The sequence below is a fragment of the Ailuropoda melanoleuca genome, chromosome 3 (assembly GCF_002007445.2).
Source record: "Ailuropoda melanoleuca isolate Jingjing chromosome 3, ASM200744v2, whole genome shotgun sequence".
Lineage (NCBI taxonomy): Eukaryota > Metazoa > Chordata > Mammalia > Carnivora > Ursidae > Ailuropoda > Ailuropoda melanoleuca.
This window is the reverse complement of record NC_048220.1, coordinates 111,184,159-111,208,611: the sequence shown is the minus strand read 5'-3', so window position 1 is coordinate 111,208,611 and position 24,453 is coordinate 111,184,159.

Sequence of the window (24,453 nt, the reverse complement as noted above, 5' to 3'; positions counted from 1 at the left end):
ATAGTAATATTTTTTGTAGGAAAGTGCAGTGGGGTGATTTAATCCTGGCTCCAACTCTTCATAACTCTGAGACTCTGGGCAAGTTTCTGTAGCTCTCTGTCAGCTTCTTTTTCTCATCTCAGGAAATGGAGATAAAAATGCCCATCTTAAACCGTCACTGTGAGGATGAAATGAGTATTCTTCCCACAATACTCTTGCCTCCCTGAACTGCCCTACCCCTGACACTGTCCCGAATTATGAAGGTCGGCAGGTCCCTGAGGGATGTCAGTTCCTTTTGGAGACTGTCTGTGATGATGTCAAAGCCGTCACTGTGAGGATGAAATGAGTATTCTTCCCATAATACTCTTGCCTTCCTGAACTGCCCTACCCCTGACACTGTACCGAATTATGAAGGTCGGCAGGTCCCTGAGGGATGTCAGTTCCTTTTGGAGACTGTCTGTGATGATGTCAAAGACTGGGTCAACTCTGTCTCTGTGTACTTCCAAAGACAGCCCTGGGCTTACCTCTGTCTGAGCTCTTAACATATAACAATTCACTTCACAAAGTCTAGCTGAAAAGTGACTATGTGCCAGGTACTTGTGAGGGTCTGGAAATTCAGCAAAGAACAAAGCCAGAATGATCTCTGTCCTTGTGTTTTATACACTCTAGTGCAGCAAAAGAGACAAGAAACAAGCAAGCACATAAGAAGAAAAATTATTTCACACAGTGATACGGCCTCCAAGGCAGCAAAGAACACGGGAGGAGTGACGCTTGAGGAGAGTGTATGGGCAGATGGACGTATTCTAGTCAAGGACATGAGGAGTAAGTGACGCTTGAGGAGAGTGTATGGGCAGATGGATGTATTCTAGTCAAGGACATGACGTTCGGGTTGACATCTAAATATTGAGAAAGAGCTGGTCATGTAAACTCACCAGGCACACTTAGGAACGCTCTCTGTGTATTAACTCATTTTATTCTCATAACTTCTTGATGTAGATACTCTTCCCAGTCCCACTTTACACAGAGGGAGACCAAGGTAGAAAGGTGAGGTAACTTACACAAGATTCAGAGCTTCTAAGTGGTAAAGCTTGGATTCAAACCCAGACAACCTGCTTTCAGAAGCCCATGCTCTCAGCCACTTTTTTATAACTGTTTCTCAAAAAGCATTTGGTATCGCATTGACGTTGACTGTTGACTCACATGTTTTTTCCTACTAGACCACGAATAAATTGATGGATAGAGCTCAGTCCCACGAATGATGCCCAGCTCTTAGGCCCACAAGTGCATGAATGCATGCCTGTGATGAGCAAATCTAGATGAAATAAAGGGTCCTGCCCAGGGCTTAGCATCACATAAGTGCTTAAAATGTTAGTTTTCCCTCTTTCCCTTCTTCCCCACCTCCCCGAATTAGGCTCATACAGATTGCTGTTGAACTTGAAGTAACTAGAAGATTTATAGAGGAAGGGGGAGGGTCACCTTCATAATGTATCAAAAAAGAAATTAAGAAAACAAAGTCTTTTAATTTGTTAGCAAGAGATGAAAATGAGTAACTTCAGTGAGCTCTGAAGAAAAACACATGGAAGCAAGGAACCTGTAAAGTAATAAATTTCCTCCCTCTAACATAAAAATGATGGCCCCTGTGCTTTAAAGAAAAGCCATTTGGAAAACTTCCATGCATACACATTTTGGAGAAAATGTAGGGAGAAATATGAAGTTAGTTAAATGTCTTTAATAGGCACTTCAAAGTTCTGGACCATTAAATCATTTCCACAGCTTTCTGACTGTTATCACTTCCCAAACATTACCAAAACCACTCCTTAAAAGGCTGCAATAAATTTGAAAGGCAAATCAGATTTGGAAATTTTGCATGAAAGAGAACTATATCTTGTACCTTAGAAACATTTTTCAATGTCAGCACAGAGCTGTCTGCTGCCAAAGATGAGCTGGGGAGCGGTGACCTTTGCGGATGACTTCTCTCTGTTAGCAATTTTTGCCCTACAGGATTCTGGAAGCCTGGTCACAGGAACATTTAAGGATACCAGGTGGTTTTGAAATGCTTGGTTGAGCTGGGTGACTTATCTAGGCCTGGATTTAACATTTGAAAAAAAAGATTCTTTCACGAAGAAAGTGAACATTTATACACGCTGGATCAGCCAGTGTTCTTAGAAGTTCCTGTAATGCTCCTGTTGCTCCTGACAGATTTGATGGAAAAGGACAGTGCTATGGACTGACTGTGTCCCTGTCAGACTTCTACATTGAAATCCTAACCCCCAAGGTAATGGTTTTAGGAGGTGGGCCTCTAGGAGGTGAGGAGGACAGCAGGGTGGAGTCATCACCCATGGGATTAATGCCTTAATAAAAGAGATTCCAGAGAGCTCCATGGCCCCTTCTGCCTCAGGAATTTACCATGAAAAGACAGCCATCCACAAATGGGGAAGCCAATCCTGCCAGACAGCAAATCTACGGGGCACCTTGATCTTGGACTTCCCAGCCTCCAGAACCGTGAGAAATAAATGTCTGTTGTTTATAAGCCACCCGCGTTGTGGTACTTTTTATAGCAGCCTGAATGGACTAAGGCAGATGGTGAGCTTAAGAAGAAAACAAGACATCATTCTCTGCACTTTCTTTCTTTTTTTTTCATAACACAATGCCATGTTGAATTTCTTTCTAGTTAAAAGTGTCCAGTGTCACAAGCGAGAGTCATCCAGCCCATGCAACTTCTGTCTCTAATGCTTTGTTTGCCTCTAGAAGGTGCACTAAAAATGTTAGCCCTTACTCCAGAAATGCTAGGACGCGATCTCTCTGCTAAAGTAACTGTCTTAGATGGGCATAGTTTAAGACAAAGGTAGGATTTTATACAGTTAACCAACTAGCATTCACACAAAGGGTCTGGTCATGACGTACATTTAGTCTCTATTTTCAGCCTGTTTTATAACTGAAAGAAACGAGAGGACTTAAGTGGTCGAGTAGCACAAAGGGAGCAAAGGGGACAGCAAGAGAGCAGTATCTGCTGCACCCCAACATCTCTTGTCTAAGAGATGACAGTTGGTCGTGGAAGCTATCATTGAGCACCCAGTGGAGGTAGGGCAGCTGGACCTGGCCGCAGGGGTACAAAAGAAATGCTACTGATTCATTAGTCTTAGTTAGAAATCGTGGTCCCAGCTTACAGTTCTGGCCTTGCACATACTAGATATTCCAGAAAAATTTTTAGAGGATTTATTTATTTATTTGGGAGGTGAGGGAGGAGCAGAGGGACAGGGAGAGAGTCCCAAGCCGACTCTGCACAGAGCGTGGAGCCCATCGAGGGGCTCGAGCTCACGACCGTGAAGTCATGACCTGAGCCGAAACTGAGAGTCAGCTGCTTAACTGAGGGTGCCACCCATGTGCCCCTAGATATTTTTTTACACACTGATTGCCTGAATAACCAGCCTGATGTGCTGGGAAGGAAAAAGGGTAGGGTTTCTCATGATATTGTTGCCAATTTGGAAGAGAGGGTGTGACAAAGGAAATCAACAGCTACAAATTTTAAGTACAGTTCACGGTCTAAAGATCATCTTGAAGTGTGATCACGTGAACAGCTGCATCTCTGAACCAGCCCGTCTCACTGCGCTCCCCCGCAGGTGGACAAGCACACGTTCAGTGGTGGAGAATTTACAGCCTTCATAAATGCAGGCTGAACAGCAGGTGGCAGCAAAGGCTACACTATAAGAGAAACTGACTTCACAAGCGTATTTGGGGAATTGTAGAAAACTTCTCATTTTGATGGGCTGCAAGTAGAAAAGGCACTCAAAGGTGATTGCTTTCCTATCTCGAAGTAAAGCATATGGTGCAAGAAAGGCAGCTATTGGCAAGGTTGATCATGATAACCAAGTTCAAATGCTTTTCTGTCCTTTTAATCACCTCTTGACAAAATGAAAGGATTGAAAAAGCTTACTGAAAATACAAGTATCCTACAGCAAAGCCTAACTAATCCTCTTACAAAATGGACATTTATGCTGAAGGGAGATTTTTGTAATAAGACATGACAGGTAATATTTATTATAAAAATTATCATTCGGACCAGCATGGAAATAGGCCAGTTGGAAGATGATTTGTCTCTTGGCTCAGAAGAAATATTAATGGAAGGACATTAATATCCTTCAAAGAAATGATATAAGTAAAGAAAACATTAAAGCATCATTAGGTGTAGATGGGCTTCTTGAGAATGTGATAATGGCATGAGAAAAAAGAGATAGCACAGAGCCTCTGGACCTTCTTAAAGCATCCAAAAATAGGAATGATGAAAAATGTATGAAGAAGGGAATGTACATTAATTTAGTGGAGGTAGAGGTTAGCAGGGAAGGAAGAAATGTGACAACCTGTAAATATTTGTAACATAGGGCATCAACTTACAAACAAAAGCCAGAGGTACTCCACCATTAAGACCAGTGTCTAGGTGCCTGAGAAAATCAAAATGATGATCCCAGGAGATCAGTTTTTGCAGAAGACTACACTTTATTTCTTTACATCTCAGCTTTAATATTATTTGTTTTAGTTGATGCCTAATTAGACTGGTAGGTGAAGCATGGAGTTGAGAGGTTCCCCAGATTTTTCAAATAATTGAGTAAAGGAAAGGCACATAGTAGAATGATTTTAGGTTATGGCATCATGCCCACTGGGCTCCAAATGTTGTTTCAGATCCAGAATAACTATTTGATGTTGTCCAAGTTATGAAATTCCCTGAGTCGGTTTCTTTTCTTTTCTTTTTTTTTTTTTTTAAAGATTTTATATATTTATTTGACAGAGAGACAGCCAGTGAGAGAGGGAACACAGCAGGGGGAGTGGGAGAGGAAGAAGCAGGCTCCCAGTGGAGGAACCTGATGTGGGGCTCCATCCCAGAACGCCCGGGATCACGCCCTGAGCCAAGGCAGATGCTTAACGACTGCGCCCCCCAGGCGCCCCCCTGAGTGGTTTCTTGAATGTAAAGTGGGTGTGTAAGAATACCCGCTGTGCAAGAATTAAATAAGACAATGCATCAAAATGCTTCCCTCATATATTACTTCTGAATAAATGTTATTTCTTTTCTCTCTTCCGAAACATCAGCAAAGATGTTGAGGTGTTTTAAAGAATGTCTCCAAAACACCTCCCTCGTCAACAACCTCAGTGTGGAAAATTCCTAATTATAACGTTGTGCCCTTAGATGGAACAAAATCCCTCGGAGGATTACCACCATATGACCAAGGACAGATACAAATAGAGCATGGCAGATGGAGTAAAGACGACCATGTTCTACCTCCCAGGGGGTCACAGTTCTCTCTTCTAGCCCAAAAGACTATATAGTTAACTTTACGTGAATTCAATTTCATAGTCCTGAAAGAGAGACTTTGATTTGTTTCAGAATCTTTGAAAAAGAGATTCATCCCTTTCCAGTCAGTTGTGGGGAAGTGGATGGTTGGGGTAGTTGAAGTCAGATTGGGTTCCAGAGTGAAAGCATGGCTGCCCAGTTTCAAGTCTGTGATGTGGAACTCTGGAGGCAGAGTTCTCAGACTGAGTGTCGTGAAGTGGACCATTACCCTGAAATGTATGAACTATGACCACTGCTATCGCTGCACACACAGTCGTGCGCACTCACTCACATTCCTTTCTTTATACCTCTTATGTTATCACATAAGTTACCACAAAATGAAAGCAAATTATTTATGAACGCTTGTTATTTTGCCTAAACATTACAGATGAGTTTTTTTAAGTAACTATGAAAAATAACGTTTTTTGAACCAAGTTGCCAAAGATACTGTGAAAATCTTAAATATCAGCAAGACTTCAAAGCAAGTCCCTTGATCAAACTGGTACTTATTTACTGGGAAAAATTCACAAGGCTGGGAAGCATAACACAGACAAGCCTGTTCTGAAGTTGCTGTCATGGGTGAGGTATGGGGTGTGAACACTTTCAGTACTATGTCTTTGAAATATTTGTTCTTAAAGCAACTTAAAAAAATACCTCTAATGGTAAAAAAGTATGTATCTTTTATGGTTGATATTTTATTTTACTACTTAAAAAATCTTAACAGTATGAATGCTCATGTCACTATAGATCGTCTAACTGTCATATCATGTGGTCATTCTTGGTGAGGATAAAGTGAAAACTTCACGTTCTGTTGCTGTTTACAATTTCTTTTCGGTTTCCTTTGAGATATTTCATTTCTAATTGCTTCTTCCAACCACAAGCTTCTGCTAATACTAATAATTGCCGGGCTTCCCTGCTAAAGTTTCTCCATCAATGACACCGACCTGATTCTTGAGAACTGACACCCAGAAAAGTTTCAAAGATTTCATGCAGAGGCCCCTCAAAGGGCAATCACAAATCTTTGCTCACTACTTAGCTGGAGGCCAGAAATTCGGCTTTTTATTCCCTCCTTTGTAACAGTTCATTTGTGGAGACCATGACAAAACTGTTAAAAATACTATCCCTAGCTGGTAGGCTTAGGGATTAGGATGGGTGAATGAGGGTAATAAGAAGTTGCCTAATTTTATTTGAATGTGTTAAGTTAGTGATATGTTACGGATATACATGATTATATATATATATATACACACACACACAATTTTTTTGGACCATGTAAAATTTCTATGCTGTGACTACAGAAAAGGCCACATTTCAAAAATCTGGATTTACAATAATAATTGTCCTTTAGGAGAATGAATGGAACAAATAATGACAAATCTATCTTTAACTTTCCCAGGGACGTTATTCTGTGTTTTTTGTATTGTGCCTTAGGTTTACAAATTCACGAAGTCAAAAAAGACCTTAAAATTATCCTATGAGATACCCCACTTATTAAAGAGGAAACTGAGACACAGCTTGATTAAAAGATTTGCCTAAAGTGAGATGGAAGCTTCCTGCAGTGTGGAAACTAGAATCCAGCCCTAGCTTTTAACCAACTCCTGTTTCTAACCTTTTTATAATTCCAATTTTATATTAACATGATGTTCACCATTATTGAAGTTCTCACTTCATATATTTACCCCAAGAAAGAAGAAAACAAGAACTGAGTTTCAAACATCTTAAATTATTTCAAGATACAACCTGACATTAACCCAATAATCTGAAAAACAAAACCAAAAACAAAAAAAACTTTGAAGTAACATCTTCCAAGTAGCCTAGGGATAATGATGAGCTCATGATTTTCTAAATACAATTAGTAAATATCGAAGCATATATATAAAAGGCCAGCGGTAAGCCAATTACCTTTTTCACTTGCACTGTAATCAGTAATTATTTTGGAAAGTCCTGGAAATTCTCAAATATCCGTTCTCTTCCCTGATGTCACATTAAATTATCTGGGGGAAGAAAAAGACGCCTGAGTCCAATCTAAAACCAGTGAATCAGAATATCAGAACCCTTGACAGTGGACGTGTGTGTGTGTGTGTGTGTGTGTGTGTGTACGGTTTAGGTTAGAACTATTGAACTTCCCCGGTGATTCTAGTATGAGCCTCAGCCCACAGCCCTATCCCACTCTAATCCGCTAAGGGACAGCATCAGACCGCTGAAACCCAGGCGTGTCTCCACGGCGTCTCTTCCCCTTTGGCCGCACTAGGGGGCGCTCCGGCACCGGATTTACTCCTTGGCCCCCTCTCCAGCCCCAAATCAAGAGGGAGCGCCGCGGAAAAGGCATTCATTTCGAAGGCGATAGAGAAGGGAAAGACGCAGGATTGCACTTTACGTATTTATATATCCGATATCAGGCAGGTATTTGCTTACACAGCAATACCTCCAAAGTTGGCTTTTCAGAGCTTCTGACCCAACGGCAGCTCTTCTTTTCTCCTTTGGACTTGGGAAAACTTTCTGCAGGGAGAAAATCCGGGCCCGGCGACGGGGTGGGATGGTTTACGGCTTTGGATCCTGAGCAGTTCACTGTTTAAATAAATCTTGGTGAGCAATGGAGAACAATCTCCATATTAATCTCGTGTAATTAGCGTTATAAACCCTCAGCAGCCTAAGAACCATTAAAGACAAAGCTTTATGCAAATATCCCTTCCCTCGCTGCTACCCCTCCTTTCTTACTGGGTTCCCTCCCCCTCCTCGCTCCCCAATCCCGGGTTCTGGCGCAGTCTGTGAGCCTTTCTAAAATGACACGGTACACTGGGTACCTTAAATTATAAAGTTTTTGACTTTAAAAAATAAAAGTAAAAAAGGGGGAAGCAGCAGCAGCCTAAGGAAGAGAGGGTCGTGTGTAGGCTGAGGTTATGAGAAGGATTTAGCTTCTGGGGAATTGGCACCTGCCTTTGGCAGCCAATATTGTGCAGTTGAGGACAGAGCCCAATGTGCGGAGAGATTAGGAGCTGGGAGGTGGCATTTTCTCCAGTCATTCGCTCTATGGGCGCACACCCGTGGTTGGGTGCTGTTCTGGTAGGAAAGGGGCAGCTATCCGAATTCACCCCAAGGACTCGACTCTGCCCTCCAGACCCGCACATTGCCCAGGCATTAACCTTGAACTGAGTTCTCAGCTGAGAGTCGCCGCTAAAAGGAAATAAGGCCTCAAAGGAGGAGGAAAGTGTGGGGAATCTCAACACGCAAGTCTTTACTTGCACTTGTATGTGTGTGGGGGAGCCGGGGGGGGGGTGGGTAGGGAGAGCAGTGCACACAGGGGCCGAGATGCGCGCACACCGGTGCGCACACGCCGACACAGACACCCGGCCAAGGGCGCGCAGATCCCCTGCCTGGCTCTGGATTATCTGCTCTGTGTTTACTGTTTCGGAGGGCTTTACGTGAAACGAATAAATTTTTACTTGCTCCCAGGGACCGGCTTGTTGTTTTATGGCATGTATTTAAAGCCTCTTTTGTCGGTGTTGAAATGGTCCAAGCTCCCAAATACTGTGCAGGGCTGTGAGCGTGGAACGCCGAAATGCAATGAGCATCACTGGTGAGGTAAAGTGCGGTTGAGAGACGAGCCTACTCCTTCTCTACACACACACACACACACACACACACACACACACACACACACACTGCTTGCTTTTCTTTTTCACAAACCAGAACGTAATGTTTTTTAATGTCTTATGCAGAGGGCCAAGGGAATGCAGTCTAGAGAATTATACCTGAAATACTGCAGGCATTGAAGAATTTCTGCAGAAACTGTATTCTGATTAAAAACAAACCTCAATACAAATCTATTTATCCTCCTTCCATCTGTATCCGCTTAGGGTTTATTCCTTCGTTTTCTGACTTCTACCCCTCCCCCCAAAAGGTAAGCATAATGTTAGGCGAAAGTTAAGATTTGGCTCTTTTAACCCATAATAGCTGTCGTCTCTACACTTTGTTTATAAAATGGAATAAGAATGGGAGGGGGACTTAATTTAACGGCACAACTGGGCTGTATAAATACAATATTCATTTTTTAAAACTGAAGTGGATTTGGTTTACTCTGAAGAACAGTAATTCAAACAGCACCTATCTGCTCCAGATAGAGTAGCTATGCACATCTACACAGGCAAGTTTGAAATTTAGAACAAGGCTTTGATTTATTCCCTTTCTATCAGTGATTAATGTCCCTTAATTAGCTAATCTCAAAGCCATTATTTACAACCGGGGCAGACAAAGGGAAAACTGATGATCCAACACTTAGGCCAGTTTGAAATTTTGAAACAACAAAAAAATGCTCTATTCAGAGTGGAGTCCTTGGTCTCTTGAATGAACCTCGAAATAACAAAGAAATCCCCCAAATATTTAAAACCAAAATAAAATAAGATCATCAAGTACAAATAAAACTCCAACCCCCATCTCAATCACAGCCCTCCCCTTTTTCCCAGAAATTGTTGCCTAGAGCAATCTGAAAATGTAGACATTTAAACAGAAACGGAATATATCCTTTGTATCTTCCTTCCACTTAAAATCAATATAAGTTCTCAATGTTGGTGGTTGTAGGGAAGGGGTTTATTGTTGAGTCTTCCAAAATCGTCTTCGGGGAAAGAGTTTTGTTTTTGAAAAAGCAGAGTTTTCTTTTTGTACTTTTCCAAGGCGGTAGTTCAGGGCTTGGAACCAGGTTTGCTTCTCAAGATCGGGTGCCTCAGAAACTCACCAGGTGGGGGATCGTGCAAGCCCGTTAGCACCCGGGCAGAGCCTAGGTGTTCAGAATTTTTCTTTTAACTGTGCTCCCCAAGGGGCCGTCCTCTCAGCGGCTCAATTTCAAGTGACCCTTAAAACTCATCTCAGGATAGAGCCGCAGTTCCTTCCGTCTTTCTTGGTAGAAAACCAGATAGATCGGGTATCCTGGGGGCTTTCAGAATCTTTTTTGGGGGAGTTCGAGGGGGTCGCCTTAGGAGCCGGAGATAGCTGGACTCGGTTGCCGAAAGCCACCAAGGAGCCTTAGAAAGGGGCGGAGCGGGCCAAGGCTGAGCCGGGGCCCTGGCGCTCCACTTGGGACACGCTTCAGGTCGCCGCAGGCCAATGGGGTCATCTCGGCTGTGTATCCTTCTCTGCCCTGCTTCAAACCCCACGGTGAGGAAAGCACTCCCAAGTCCGCGCTCATTCCCACCATTTTCTCCTGGAAAAGCCGTCCCTTCATTGCATCTCGGGTCCTTTGCGCGCTTTAGCGTGTTCGGAAATAGAAAATATCCGAAGAACAGGACCCGCGGAAATGTTTCTAGGCCGATGTGGGCAGCCTAGGGCAAGCAAGAGTGGAACTAAGCAGGGCCTCCCAAGAGCTGGTTCAAATGGGAATGGTTGGAAGAGAAGCTTTAGATTTATTCGTGGACTTGTGAATTCAAGACCTGAACGGGAACAGAAAAGGGCCTCTGGAAATCCAAGCATGCCCTTCAGGCAGCACGATAATGGGATTAGAAATCCCGTGTGCAAAGTAGGCGGTTGAGGAGAGGCAAATAACGCAAAATCGGAGCCTAGGGAGGGGGAAGGAAGGGCTTCAGGAGAGCGTGTGTGTGTGTGTGTGTGTGTGTGTGTGTGTGTGTTGGGGGGGGGGGGGGCGTTAGAAGGCGGGAGGAAGGAAAAGGAGAAGGTAAAAGGAAGCCTGGGGAGCGAACAAGGAAAAAAGAGAGCACCCCGTATCCTTTGTTTGAAAGCACCCGCGTCCTAAATCGTAGAAACGAGGCCGTCATTAGCGCTCTGACCCAGAGCAGAGACGCATTAGAGAAATGAAGAGAGAACCCGCACCTCCTCTCCTGGTTTATTTCGCTTTCCTTGAAATCCCGCAGCCTCGAGGTTCCGGTCGCCTAAGCTTTCCCCCAATATCCCTCCCCCGCCCCTTCAACAAACAATGCACTGAGGCTGAGAAGGGAGGGAAGGAGGGAGCCAGGGAGAGAAAACCAACAAGCTTTTCAGGGTAAAAAATAAACCTACATATCCAGATTACCAACATGTTTTTTCCATTTGCATTGACTTATTTGGAAACAGTTGTTGGGGTGATAATTTCGCCTGAGAGATTAACTGTTAAAGTCTCAAAACTTCCCAATGGTTGTGGAATCTTGCTTGTAAAAATACCAATTTTTTTTCGTTTCTCCCCCCCCTTCCCAAATGAAACCCCCGAGAATGAGCTTTGGTCTTGGGGACTGAGGGCGTGGCGGACAGACAGCTGTTGAATCCAAACAAAGACTATATGGGATCCAACGCCGTTTGGGGTTCCTTCTGGGAGGATTTTTCATCTCCTTCTTCCCATTCCAGGGGAAAGGAAGTGATTAGGAATGGCCTGGTTAAAATTGTGCGTTTGTGACAGACAGATGGAACAGGAAAGAATGAACCGTAAGCAACAAAAGCATAATTGAGATTTGGTTTCTGGGTGTGTAAATTCGGAAACAAAATAACCAAGGAAGCTATAGGTATACCACTGCTGGGGAGATATCTACAATGTTGATTCATAAATGAATTAATCTCTTCTTTCTCTACCTTCTTCTCATCTATTAAGAATCGTGGTCCTATCTAACAAGCTGCCAGGGAAGCCAAAACTGCAGGACATTTTTTAGAAACAAGGCTTGAAATCTGCCCGAAACTAACAAAGCCACCCGCCAGCCCACCAGTCAGCCAGAGTGCCTCTCCTCTCCCTTTCTCTACCTCTTACTCTCTCTCTCTCTTTCTCCCCTCCTCCCTCTTTTCCTCCCACCCTTTCTCCCCTCTTCCTCCAGCTAGCCTCGCCCCAATTAGCTTCCAACAGCAACTCAGCCATACACCTGCTGGAGGAATCCTGATTTTGGTGGTAGGAGGTGGTGGGTTGGTTCTGAGCAAACCACGAGGGCACCGTATCAAGCCTGCCCATGACCCCTGTAGGTTCCTCTTTAGGAATATATTGGAGCCAAGAGCTAGGCAGGCTTTCCTCTGCCTGAGTCATTGCCTGTTGTCACTTTCGGTTTCTCTTACCAACCAGCCACAGCCACCCCTTTCCTCTATCCCCTCTCTGAGCAATTCCGTTCTTTGCGGAGTTTGCAAAGCTCTCCTACTGACTTAGGGTGTACGGGGTTTGAAATGGAGAGAATAGAGTGGATCCAAAGAAAAGGAGGAACCCACTGGAGTTCTGCTTTTTAAAATTTTAATTTTATTGACACATCTTTGAAAGGTTTGTTTTGGTATAATTCGAAGCTGCCAATTCCAAATACAAATAGACGGACACACACTGTGTATATCAGATGTTGGGAATAAAAATGGTTTATTGATTGAAATAATAGAGGCATTATTTTGATTTGTCTTGACATGAATGCTGATTTATAGAGCTCTTCCCCCATTGATTTCTTCTTGTAGTTCAGACACATGGAAATGATAAAAATCTCACCAAAGCTCACCTTAGTGCTAATCAAGACTGCTTGATGCACATTATAAATCTGATATTATATTTATTGCTTATCTTTATTTGAGGGGTTAGTCCCCATCCTAAGATTGTCCCCTTTCAAAAAAAAAAAACTTTTCAAATGCATCTGTTTTCACTTTGCACTTTCAACGGGCTGGAGCAGACAATAGTGTGAAAAACATCTGAAAATATGAGGCGACAGAGCTGCATGTGTGTTTCATTTCTGCAGTGTTAGGGGAGAAAATAACAAAAGAAACACACTACACACACACACACACACACACACACACACACACACACACACAGGTCCAGGACCACAGCACAAAAGGCTTGCTGACCCAGCACTAACATACAAGACAAATTAAAGAAAGGGGCAAATGGAGGGAGGGGCTAGGATGGCCAGGGGCCAGGCAATTTGGAAAAAGATCAAGGGCAAACAATAGTTAAGAAATTGGACTTGGGTAGAGGAAAAGCAGAGGGAGAAAGTAAAGTATCTAGGACTGGAACTCATGTCCCTGAGGATGGGGAGAACAAGTTTTCTTAAAACACTGAGAGTTTTCCTTTACTGCATGATAAAAGAAAAAAAAAATCATAGAACAAACACAAATCCCCCAATCAAAAGCAAGAGGCACCCAAAACTAAACCCAAAACCTAGGTGTCTCTGTGTAATTGTCTCAGAGTCACAAGAGAACCCCATCTGGCCCCGGAGTCATCTTAGGACCGGTTGCGGGTAGACTGAGGTATGCCTTTTCCGTGAAGGGGCACAAATATTTAAGAAGGCAGGACTACAAAAGCAGGAGTGAGATTATCTGATTATTAGCATTGTTACCCCCCAAATTTGAGTGCGTAAATATAAAGGCCAGTTGATAAAAGAGAAAAAGATTTAACATCAGGGAGAGTGTCAGACGGAACAGGGTTGAGCGCCAGGGCTCGGGAGCTGGACCAGCACTGCGCGATGCAGCCAATCGCCGGGCCTGCGGGAGTGAGGGGCAGAGCCCGGGACCGTGTGTGTAGGAGCCGCCGCCCTCCCGCCGCAGAGCCGCCAGCCCGGGGGACTCGTCGGGACTCTCCCCGGCGGGCGCGTGCCAAGGGTTTTTGGACTCGGGGCCGAGGGCACTCCTGCGGGAGAAAGGGATGGGGCTTGAGCAGCGAGAGGGATGCCCTGGATTCTCGAATTCTCGGTCCAGGGTCTCTGCCTGTTTCCCCAGGGCCCCGAGGACGCGCCTTCGGAAGAGAAGTCCCGGGTCTGGGGGTATGGGGGAGATCGCGTCCCTGACACACTAAACGCCCCCGCACCCCTGCACTGAAGAACAAGCTTTGGTTCTGTCGGCTCTGCAGACCACTTTACTATTTTCACTAGGATTTTAATTTATTGCTCAGCCTGTTGCTGCGGCAGTTGCTTGGCAATCCCCAGATCCCCAACGGGGTGTCTTTCCCGGGACGCCCGCCCCCTGACCCAGCGGGGGCAAGCGCTGGTTTTTGGGGTTGAAAACAGTCTCCGACTTCGCGTGGCCGGTCCCCTCCTGACGCTCACCTCGGGCAGTCGCGGGAAATTCCAGTCCACTCGTTAGCTTTCCTCTGGCGGGGACGGGAGGGACGGGATCGCCTTCAACTCCGGAGGCTGCCTTCTCCGGGCGAGTCCCGGGATAATTGCGCATTTCTCTACATTTAGTGCTTTGGAGATTTAGAGAGCGCGCTTTCATTTGTACATCGTCTGCCGACAGCCCCTTCGCGTTAGGGAATCCTGTTCCCCCTCCCTACACGTACGCACACTCATTTTATTTTTAATAAATGATTTTAAAAATCAAAACAAACCTCTGAATCAGTCCGCCCAATTTTATGCTCCATCTCCTCTGTGTATGTGTTAGATTCTCTCTGCCAATTGATGGGAAAGAGTGTTTAGGGGCATTTGCAATTTCCTTTGTCACTTGCCACTCTCTGTGTATAGATTTTACATATCATTTGTTTACCAAATCAGTTCGTATTTTCTAAGCCCGGGATTCAGGATTTGCATTCCCGGATTAATGAATTGCCCAGTACTCAAAGGACAGAATATTTAGCGGAGCCACCTGATGCAGCCAGGGTCAGCTCGCACCAGGGCACTGCGAGAAGGCTGCTGGGAGAGATCCGACCCTCGGCAGGCTCTGAATTAACTCCAAGTGCCCTCTGCCTTCCTAGGATTAAAAAAACAGCAACAGCAGCAACAGCGACAAAACCCCCAATTGAGTTTGAAGAGGAGGTGGGGTGCCAAATGTCTGCTAGGCTCTGTCTATCTCCAGCAGTACAAGATTCTCTTAGCCCTTCCCAGAGAGGCTGTGCAGTTTCACTCCCCCGACACTGCAGAGAATACCTTCACTTCAGTTCTCCTGGCCATATGATGCCTGCCTGCATTCTGATCTCCAGTCGTCTCAGGTTCCTTATTGGGTCTCACTGGTTTATTTATTGATTTCTTCCCTAGATTCAATCATGATGCAATATAGCTGAGTGATGGGGAGTTCGCGGATGATCCTATTATTGCCCTAAATAAAGTTCCCGCAGTAAGACATTTTTGAAATGGTGTTTGGCGATGGTGGCTCCCTCACTGATCATCCTTTGGTCTATCTTAGTTTAGCTTTATTACGCTGCAACCTGAACTTTAAATTCTGAGACTCTCAAAGTTACTATGCAAGTGTTTGGCTACCAACCTCAGATTTCATGGCAACACTCTCCTAGGCCGTCTGATGGCAAACTGGACCAGATGACCACTTGTCCACCTCTGAAGAAAATCCTACAGGAGACTTCATCACAGTCCACTGCCAAACAATTGGCATCTCAGAATGTATGAAGATATTGGATTCTATGGTATTTGAAATTTCTAGAAACTAACTAGTTAGGAGATATATTTTGGAGACAACTTTCATTTTTGCTTGGACCTTTTATTTTATCATTTGTAAAGGTAACTCTGGGTGTAGTGTCTCCTTACACCAAGCTTTCAGCTCTAACAAGGGACACGGAGGTGAGGTGGTAACGTCATCTGAGACACTAATGGCAACATGCTCTCTCACGGATAAACAAAAGAAAGCCCCGAGGCAACAACTTTACTTCACAGCACAGCTGTTCCACTGGGTTCAAGGTGGTGTCCTCTACTCATCTTTATTATCGAACACAAATTTCCCTTACCTAAGATTATAATGAACACTGGCAGACCAATGTTACAGGTGGCCTAAGGATGTGCTCTCTTACTTTGGAACAAAAAAGCAATTGATAGAAAACCCTCTTGGTCTTCCATGGTGTTGTCTTTGTTCTCATGTGAGCAGAAGTGAGTTAATAAGTGGAATTTGGAATAAGCAACAAATGATTGCCCTCTAAATATTAAACTACAAATCAGTATATAATGGATCTCAGAAAAGAAAATAGAGGCAGAATGTCTTTCCAGCTGACAAAGATTAGATTATAACAAATTCTGATTGAAGGACTGGCAATCGAGTGATAGACACAAATGATGACTTGTCCTTATCACTAGTTAGGTAAGAAGAGTTTTCAGTCAAAGAAATTCCAATCCAATTCCCTTTATTATGATACCATGTTCACTAAGCAACTTTCTGATTATAATTTAGCTGTATACACACACACACACACACACACACACACACATATGTTGAGTTATGACAATGTGAATATATAGGTCTCCGAGATATTATATTTATATTTATGTCAGTGGGTGTTCTGTTTTTAACATTGGTCTTCATAACTTTGGTTAAAGTAATTCTACTCGGAGAGAGAGGCACTCTTAATTTGCTAAGAGATAAGATTCCCAAGCTTCCAAGACTGAAGAAGGATCAACATCAGACTATGAGGAGCTTTCCTGGAAAGTCACCCAGCCATGCCTTTTGGCAATGGCCTGTGACATCTTCCTGGCAACAATAGCACCTCGTTTGCCATCTGCTCAGATTTCAAGAGATGGCAACTTTGCCACGTTAGCCCCAGTGCCTAGAACCTATCAGTGACTAAGAATTATTTTCTAAATGTGCAAATTAAAACACTACAAGCCTTCCCACCTTTTATCAAAAGTTAATTCAGCCAAACTGTTCTCAAAATTAATTATAACTTTGGTCTCCACCAAATCTGGAAATCATTTAGTTTGATATCTACCACTGAAATGTATTGTGTCCTTTTATGTTTTAATGCAATTTAATTGAATGTTCTTTAGAGGCTGAATTCTGCTATTTGGTGAACACATGCATTTTATTATTTTACAGTCTTTGTTCTTAATTTTATTAACCCTTGTCTTTCCTCAGTGAAAGAAACTACCACATTTATTTAGCTATCCTCTTGGAAAACCTTTCACCTCCTGATTATAAAAGCTGCCCATTGCTTAACATTTTCTGTTAGATTTTTTCTAGTGTGGCCGATAATATTACATCCATTACTTCAGAGATGAATACATCTAAATTTTGTAAAAGTTTAATTCCTACATCTAGAGTTATTGGAGGATTAAATCAGATCAAATATGTCAACGATTTAGCACGATGTCTAGCCCTCCATGCTAAAAAGTACATTAGTTGCTACCATTTTTAGTGCAGAAATTCTCTGGCTGAAACTTTTAAGGGATGGGGTATATTGACACCTGTTTCTTTTTCTTTGCTTGTAGCTAAGAGCTTAAATTTCTTCCTCTTATAAATACATTTGAAGTTATTTTTCCCTAAATACATTTTGTTAAAGTTGTTTATGCTCAGGGGTTTAATATAAACGTAGAGATTGGCACTTGCACTATGCAACTCTTTTTACAAATTATTTTAAACAAAGTTAAAATAAGGTACAATCCATCATTGATCTCTTGGTGACCTCATTTTTCACACATCTCTGCTCACAGATAGTTTTACTTTCCCTTCTCTGAATTGTGGAGTTGGAAGAAAACCTCAAGATCAAACATTGTGGAATCATTGCGTTTCAACCAGGTATGAATTTAGATATATCTGGTTTCTAGAATCTAAGCTAATTCTTTATTCATCCATGGTAACTAAGCTATTTTCTTTTTAAATGCTCTTACAAAAGTCCCTTTAAAAATCTACCTAAATTGTATCTCCCAATTTCCTCTTCTTCACACACGTTTCCAGTCCTCTTAAAAATGTTTTCCTATTAGTGGACCATGATTTCTTCTTATGTATTTCATGCTGCCTTTCTTCTAAGAGCTGATGCTTGTTTTTTTGTTTTTTAACTGATCCTCTGCATTTAAATATGTTGTCTTTAATTGCTAAGAAACTATTTAAATACAAAACTCCCTGGTTTTCTCTAGATAATTTTTATAGATGGCATTGATGTTAGCAGTACATCAGAACTGCAACTCATAAGGATTTGTATCAGAAATTATATATTGTCTCCTAAAATATCTGAAATTCACATTAAGTTTTTAGAAACTATTTGAATAAGTATCATCCCATACAGGTGATTTGTTTATGAGTTACCTGTTGATGAAGACTTTACTTTCCTGTCCTGTTAGAACTGCAATAACTTTACCACTCTCCAACATTTTCAGTAAATTTGCAAGCAAAGAAGTTCTTCAATTATACCATCATTTTTCTTTCATCTTGAATGCAATTTTTACAGATTATTTAAAGTATGCAAAGGGATGAAAAAAGTCACAAAACAGGACTCTGAGGATTTGGACCCAGCTTTGTCATTATAATTTGCTTTGTGACTATCATGAAATCTCCTAGGTTTGTTCTTCATTTCTTCATCTGTTAAATGGGGATAAAAATGATTTCTTCCTTACTAGGAAGGTTTTTGTTTGTTTGTTTGTTTTCCCAGTGTGTGTGTGTGTGTGCGCGTGAAAGAGAGAGACTCAAGTTAGACCGTACTTTAAAGATCCAAGGAAGGAGAAGACTATTGTTTTTGACCGCTTCTTCTGGGCCGAGTCTTGTATTAGTCATGCTAAATATATGATTCCAATCAATACTACTATCACTTCCGTTCATATGATATGTATTAGGGAAAATGGTTCAGTCCAAATGTCCAACTTGCTGCTTTTCTATCTGGCTCCATGTTGCCAATCAGATTCTGAGATCTCGATTTTGTCCTTTTTCATAATAGCCTGTGCTTTTTTGGGGACTGGTAGCCTCTCTTGTTTTCCATAGGAAATGCATTATATATATAGATGTCTAGAAACTTTTTTTTATGGCAATTCTTCTAATTTTAGAGCTGGGAGCTTTGCTTTTAAGGTTTTAACTTTGCTCCAGTGTTTGTTGGTTTTTGGCTGTGTGCTTGTCTTTGTACTTGAATTTTCCAATTTTTATGTGGACATATCTTGCCTTCAATGGTTGCAAGGAAGGTTCAGGCTCTGTCACAGGGTGGTGTGTAAGTAGCCCATCTTAGGAGCTCAAAATAACAGTGTTCTCTGGGGGCGCACCTTGCAGCAGGATGTGGCATCCTCAGGCACTGGGGACAGATGCTGTTGGTGCCCCCTTTGCCACAAAGGTTTTGGACTGTCTAGCGACTTGGTTCTCAGATGCCCCCAGGCACCACAACAAAGTCACAGGGGCACCATGGGATGGTTGGAATTTCAAGAGAAACACAGTGATATTCACCATGTGTCAGACACCATGAGAACTACCAGGTCACAGTTTCAATATCAGACCATGACACATTCCTTTAGTTGATATCATATTTTTGTAAAGCTGGTATTTTGGAGTTTGCCGTGAATAAAAGCAAGTACCATGTGAAAATCAATGTGGAATAGGAAATAAGGATGACAGTGTCTCATCTGATTCTGAGATTTGAAAAGTGATATAGTGCCCACTACGTTATGCACACCCCATTAGTAAATATTCGTGGTTGCTTAAGAATGAAATAAAAATATATTTATCTTTCTTGTACGCGTTACCTTTTTAAGTGATTGTTGTTAAGACAGAATTACTTCAATTGTTTGTACCTAGCTACTTAATAAATAGAATTATTAGGTATTTCTTCAGGGTAGGAATGAAAAAATTACTAAGCCACTAAGAGGGGCGTGAACAGAAAAGGTTTTGGAATCTCTGGTCTTAAATTCTCCACTGTGGTCTCCCAATCAGTTATGCTGATGGTCTGCCCAGAACTGTTTCCCGAGTCTTGTCTATCTTCTCTGAAACTAGAGTAGCCCTGAAACGGCTCTCACATTTGCATCAGTGTGAAGCTCTGGTTCCCTCAGCTTTCTTCTCCTATCTCTTTTCTGTCTTTCAGTGATTCATAAAAGTTTCTGCTCCACCAACATTAGTCCTTGGTTCTCCAAGGATAGTAAGGATTTTCAGGGGGGGATGGGGTGGAGTGAAATGGTGAGGGTGGGGGTGCAGGTGGGAGGAAATAATGCCTTGTGCTTAGCTTACCATTTTTATCTTATAAACTACGGTGGAGTCTTTGGGTCACATTTTGGTCTAGATAAATTAGAAAAAAATTTGCCTTTGTTATTTTGCAAGGTCCCCCCCCCCAATTATCTCTCAGCTGTCTCTCTCTTTTTTTTTATTACCTGCTCTGTCATAGTTTGCAGCATTTTCTCTTCTCTTTTCTTAGAGATACTTGCTGCTTTACCACAGACACCTGTCTATAGAGAATAGGTTATTCTTACTATTTTTTGGTCAGTGACAAGGGCAGAACTACATCCTTGTGTTTCCTTGAAATTTTACTTTTTGTAAAGCAAATATTTTCTAAAGTATTTTCACAGTTGCATTTTATTTTAGGTTACTTGTTAAAATTAAGTAACTGCATAGAGATTTAGTTGGCCTTTATCTCCACACTGTTGTCGTCCCTTCTATTATGGCTATGACAGAGTGATTTCCTTATAAATATATTCCATACTTGTTGTTGACATTTCAGAAGAAATGGAGTGTTTTCTTTTCCGGTATATCCCTAGTAGGTTTTTGCCTTCATAAACCTTGACATATAGTTGATGATCTAGTTTGGAAGTTTAAAGTTTTTCCGAAGTCATCACTCTTTTCTGAATTGAACTTTTTAATAAAATAGCTGTCCCTTTCATACAAGAGACAGTGCTGAAGTTTTCTCTTCATTACTAAGAGAGAAAAAAATCATCCTTCTGTCTTCATCATTTCAGGCTGCTATAACAGAACACCATAGACTGGATGGCTTAAACAGCAAACATTTGTTTCCTATGGTTCTGGAACATGGGAAGTCCAAGATTGAGGCACAAGAAGGTCCAATGCCTAGAAAGAAAACTCTTCCTGGTTTACGGGCAGGGGCCTGCTTGTTATGTCCTCACACGGTGCAGAGAGGAAGCGAGCTCTCCTGTCTCTTCTTATAAGGGCACTAATATTATGAGGGCTTCACCCTCAGAACCTAATTACCTCCTAAAGTACCCACCACCAATTGCCGTCAAATCGGGGGGAGCATTTCAACAGATGAATTTGGAGCAGACACACTCAGTCCATGACACCCGCCATCCCTTTTCTTTCTCTATTTCCTCAATTGGCTAGCACTACACAGAGACAAAGCGCACCAACTCTTAGCCCTGTTTATCTGCTGCTGCCAATTTAGCGGTTAAAGGAAGGTCAAATGAGGTGATATCTACGTGACATAAAATAACTGATCAAAAATTTCAATCAACTAACTACTGGTCAACACTCACACACACACAAACACACACACACACTGTGCACATCTAGTCAGGTATGTCGGCACACATAAGCACAACCTGATTCACCCTGAGTTAAGGCAGATGGTCAGGCTGACAAACCTGACAGAATCCGGTCCTTGGCCAGACCCTTTGCCCCAAAGTACCATGAGGTGAAGGGTCTCTTTGGTACCTCTCAAAACTTTCAGCAGAATTACTCCACACCCATTATACTAACAATCTCATCAACTTCCAGGAGTTTTACAAAGGAAATAATATATACTAAAATCCTATTATAGAAATTGGGTCTTGGAATTTGTATTAATTCAAACAGGAGCTTTTCTGAGTTGACTATTAGCGGACAATACAAATTAGAATAATAGTCCGCATAAAGTTGCAATGAGGAAAAAGTGGAAAGCTTAAGAAACAAGTTGCTTGGGAATATCCTTGGACTTGTTATTTTGCATTTTGTTGGTCTAATTAAAGTTTACATGCTAATTCAAAAATAACTTTTAAAATTTACGCTGTGGTTAAAATTTCATTATCTTGGCCCTTTCATGGAAGGCAGATTGCCAATCCCATGGTTCCAAAATTAGTGGGGCATCTTGACTGATAGGAATTCTAAATTTCTTCATGCGATTTGCCCACAACTACTCTAGAGATAGAAAAGTCTATTGAACATATTTACTTAAGGAATATTTAGATCCAAGTTACATTTCCTCATTTGGTTTGTACGATTGGTCATGCACTTGTAAACTGAAAATATAAATCAGTGAATAAGTTCAAAATCTTCTAGGTAATGTTAGCTGAAGTGTTCCCAAAGTGAGATAGTCATCTTGACAACAAGCCTTGCTTGGCAGGCAAAGTTCCATATACCTCATTTCTTGCTTAAATATTTGATTTCTTAAAGGATTGCTTAGAACAGGGCTACTATAAGTAGGGGAAGAGAAAATACTCACTCAAAATGTAGTTATTAGAGAAACGACGGACTCCTTTGTAAAGAAACCCTATTTTTAATATGCTTCATGGCTGTCAGCAGGTGGGGGATGCCAGAGTGAGGTCATTGCTGTGTTTGAGCTTGTGATTCACTATTTAGCAAATAGAAACCATGTCCTATCACTGCAGCATGACAGAAAAATAACTGCTTAGAGTGGAGAAAATTCTGCTTTTTTTTTTTTAATTCTGAGGTAATTTTCTTTTCCAGAAATATGGATCTGAATAATAACAGCAGTGAGTCAGTAGCAAATCAAAGATGATTGGAGTACTGCTTTCTTTTTTAAAAAGATAGGTACCTTTAGGGCTGTCTTTGTGGTTGTTCTTCAGCACATCTATTTTTATTGTCACATATGCCTTTCCGTTCTCTACAAATGGCAGTAGGTTGCCTTCACGGGTGATGACTTTATTTGGCTGGTGCACAATAGCTGGTTCCCTGGGCAGCTCTCGTTTCAGAGATGAGGAAGCTGAGACTCAGGGACAGGAAAGTGAATTACTCAGGATCACAGGGAGTTGGTGGCTTGGAAACCCGACAAGAACCGGAACCCCCTTCGCCTGACTCCTAATCACATTCTCTCTGCCGCCTTCAAAGCTCAGCCCCTCCCCATGTGATTTCAGAATGCCTAATTTTGCTTAAGTCTCACTTGCAGCTTTTGATAGGATTTGGCCCTGGAAGAGTGAGTGAGATTGGGTTGATGCTTGAACGAACAGTGTAGAGAAAGTGATAAATGTATTTCAGAGATAAATATGTTTAATTAGAGAACAAGTGTGAACACCTATAATAGGAAATTCACTTACTATTTCCAAAGCAAGGTAAAGCATAAGTGTAATTTCTCATGCTCTACTGTTTAGGAAACGAATTATGTATAAATTGTTCCTAAAATAGCATGGTAATTTATTAACATACTTTCAATGACTTCTGGGAGAGTGTGCTGAGACACAAAGGCCACGTCTGTGTGCAATCTTGAAATTAACCATTTTAATGTAGATTGAGTTTTTGGCGGGACATTCTTATTGGGCCAGTTTAGAATGACAGTGCTACCTATGAACTATCTTCTTTATCTGTTGTTTTGTTCTGTAGAAACAAACAAAAGTAAAGGGATAAAACACCATTTAATTGACACCTCACGAATGTGCTTTACATATCCTCTCTGGAACTGGTTAACCTTTGTTTTCATTTTGTGTTGCTTTGTTGGTTAGCTTGCTTTTTTCCCAATCTCTCCATCTCTCTTTCTCTGGCTCTCCCTATTTTTAGTAAATGTGAAACATGCCTTAGAACATGAAATTTTTATGTGGTTTCCATTTATGTCAATGCATCCCTATCCATTCATTATTTATTTGGCGATCAAAAGAATCTTTATTGCTATTCAGCTGATTGTGTCAACAAGAATTTGTTACAAAGCTACTAATTGTCCTGGGTTTAAAAAAAGTGGAAGTCCCAGTATATTCCCCAAAGCCATAACATTTAAGAACTCAAAATACTTAGTAAATTATTAGTAAGTATTGCAACTTAGTAAATATTGTAAGTTATCTGGATTGCTCTGTGTGTGGGGGGAAGGTACAGATTTATTAGAAATGTGAGTTCACAATAGGAGAAGGGTAGAAGACGCACATAGTATACCTCCACTGGGCAACAAATTTAACATTGAAAATTTGACTCAGTATCACCATTTTTTAAATATCCAGTGAATATTTTCTACTGAGCTAGATTCTAGCTTTCATCAGGTGTTAGAATGAAGAATACGATTTTTCACACTGCTTTTTGTGAAAGACTGTTTCAGGTATGAGTTAGTCTATAAAAGCCCAAAATCTAAGATCTGATTTATCTCAACACTGTAAAACTTTGCTCATACAAATTAATTTCATGCACATTATTTATGTATTAAATCCTCTAATATTTCTAAAGTTCTAACAATCTAAACTTTGTGTCCTTTATCCCTCTAAGGTAACTCAGTGTCTTATATTATGAATGACAAGACTAAAGAACATTTGATAAAATAAGTTTTATGTGTTATTTATGAGAAAGACACTTAAGGATTTAAATAAGCCTCTAAAATATTTACATTTTTGCTTCTCACTTTTTGTTTTACACTTTTTTAAAAAAATGGGCTTTTCTTTTATATTTGATGTAGATTTCAAACT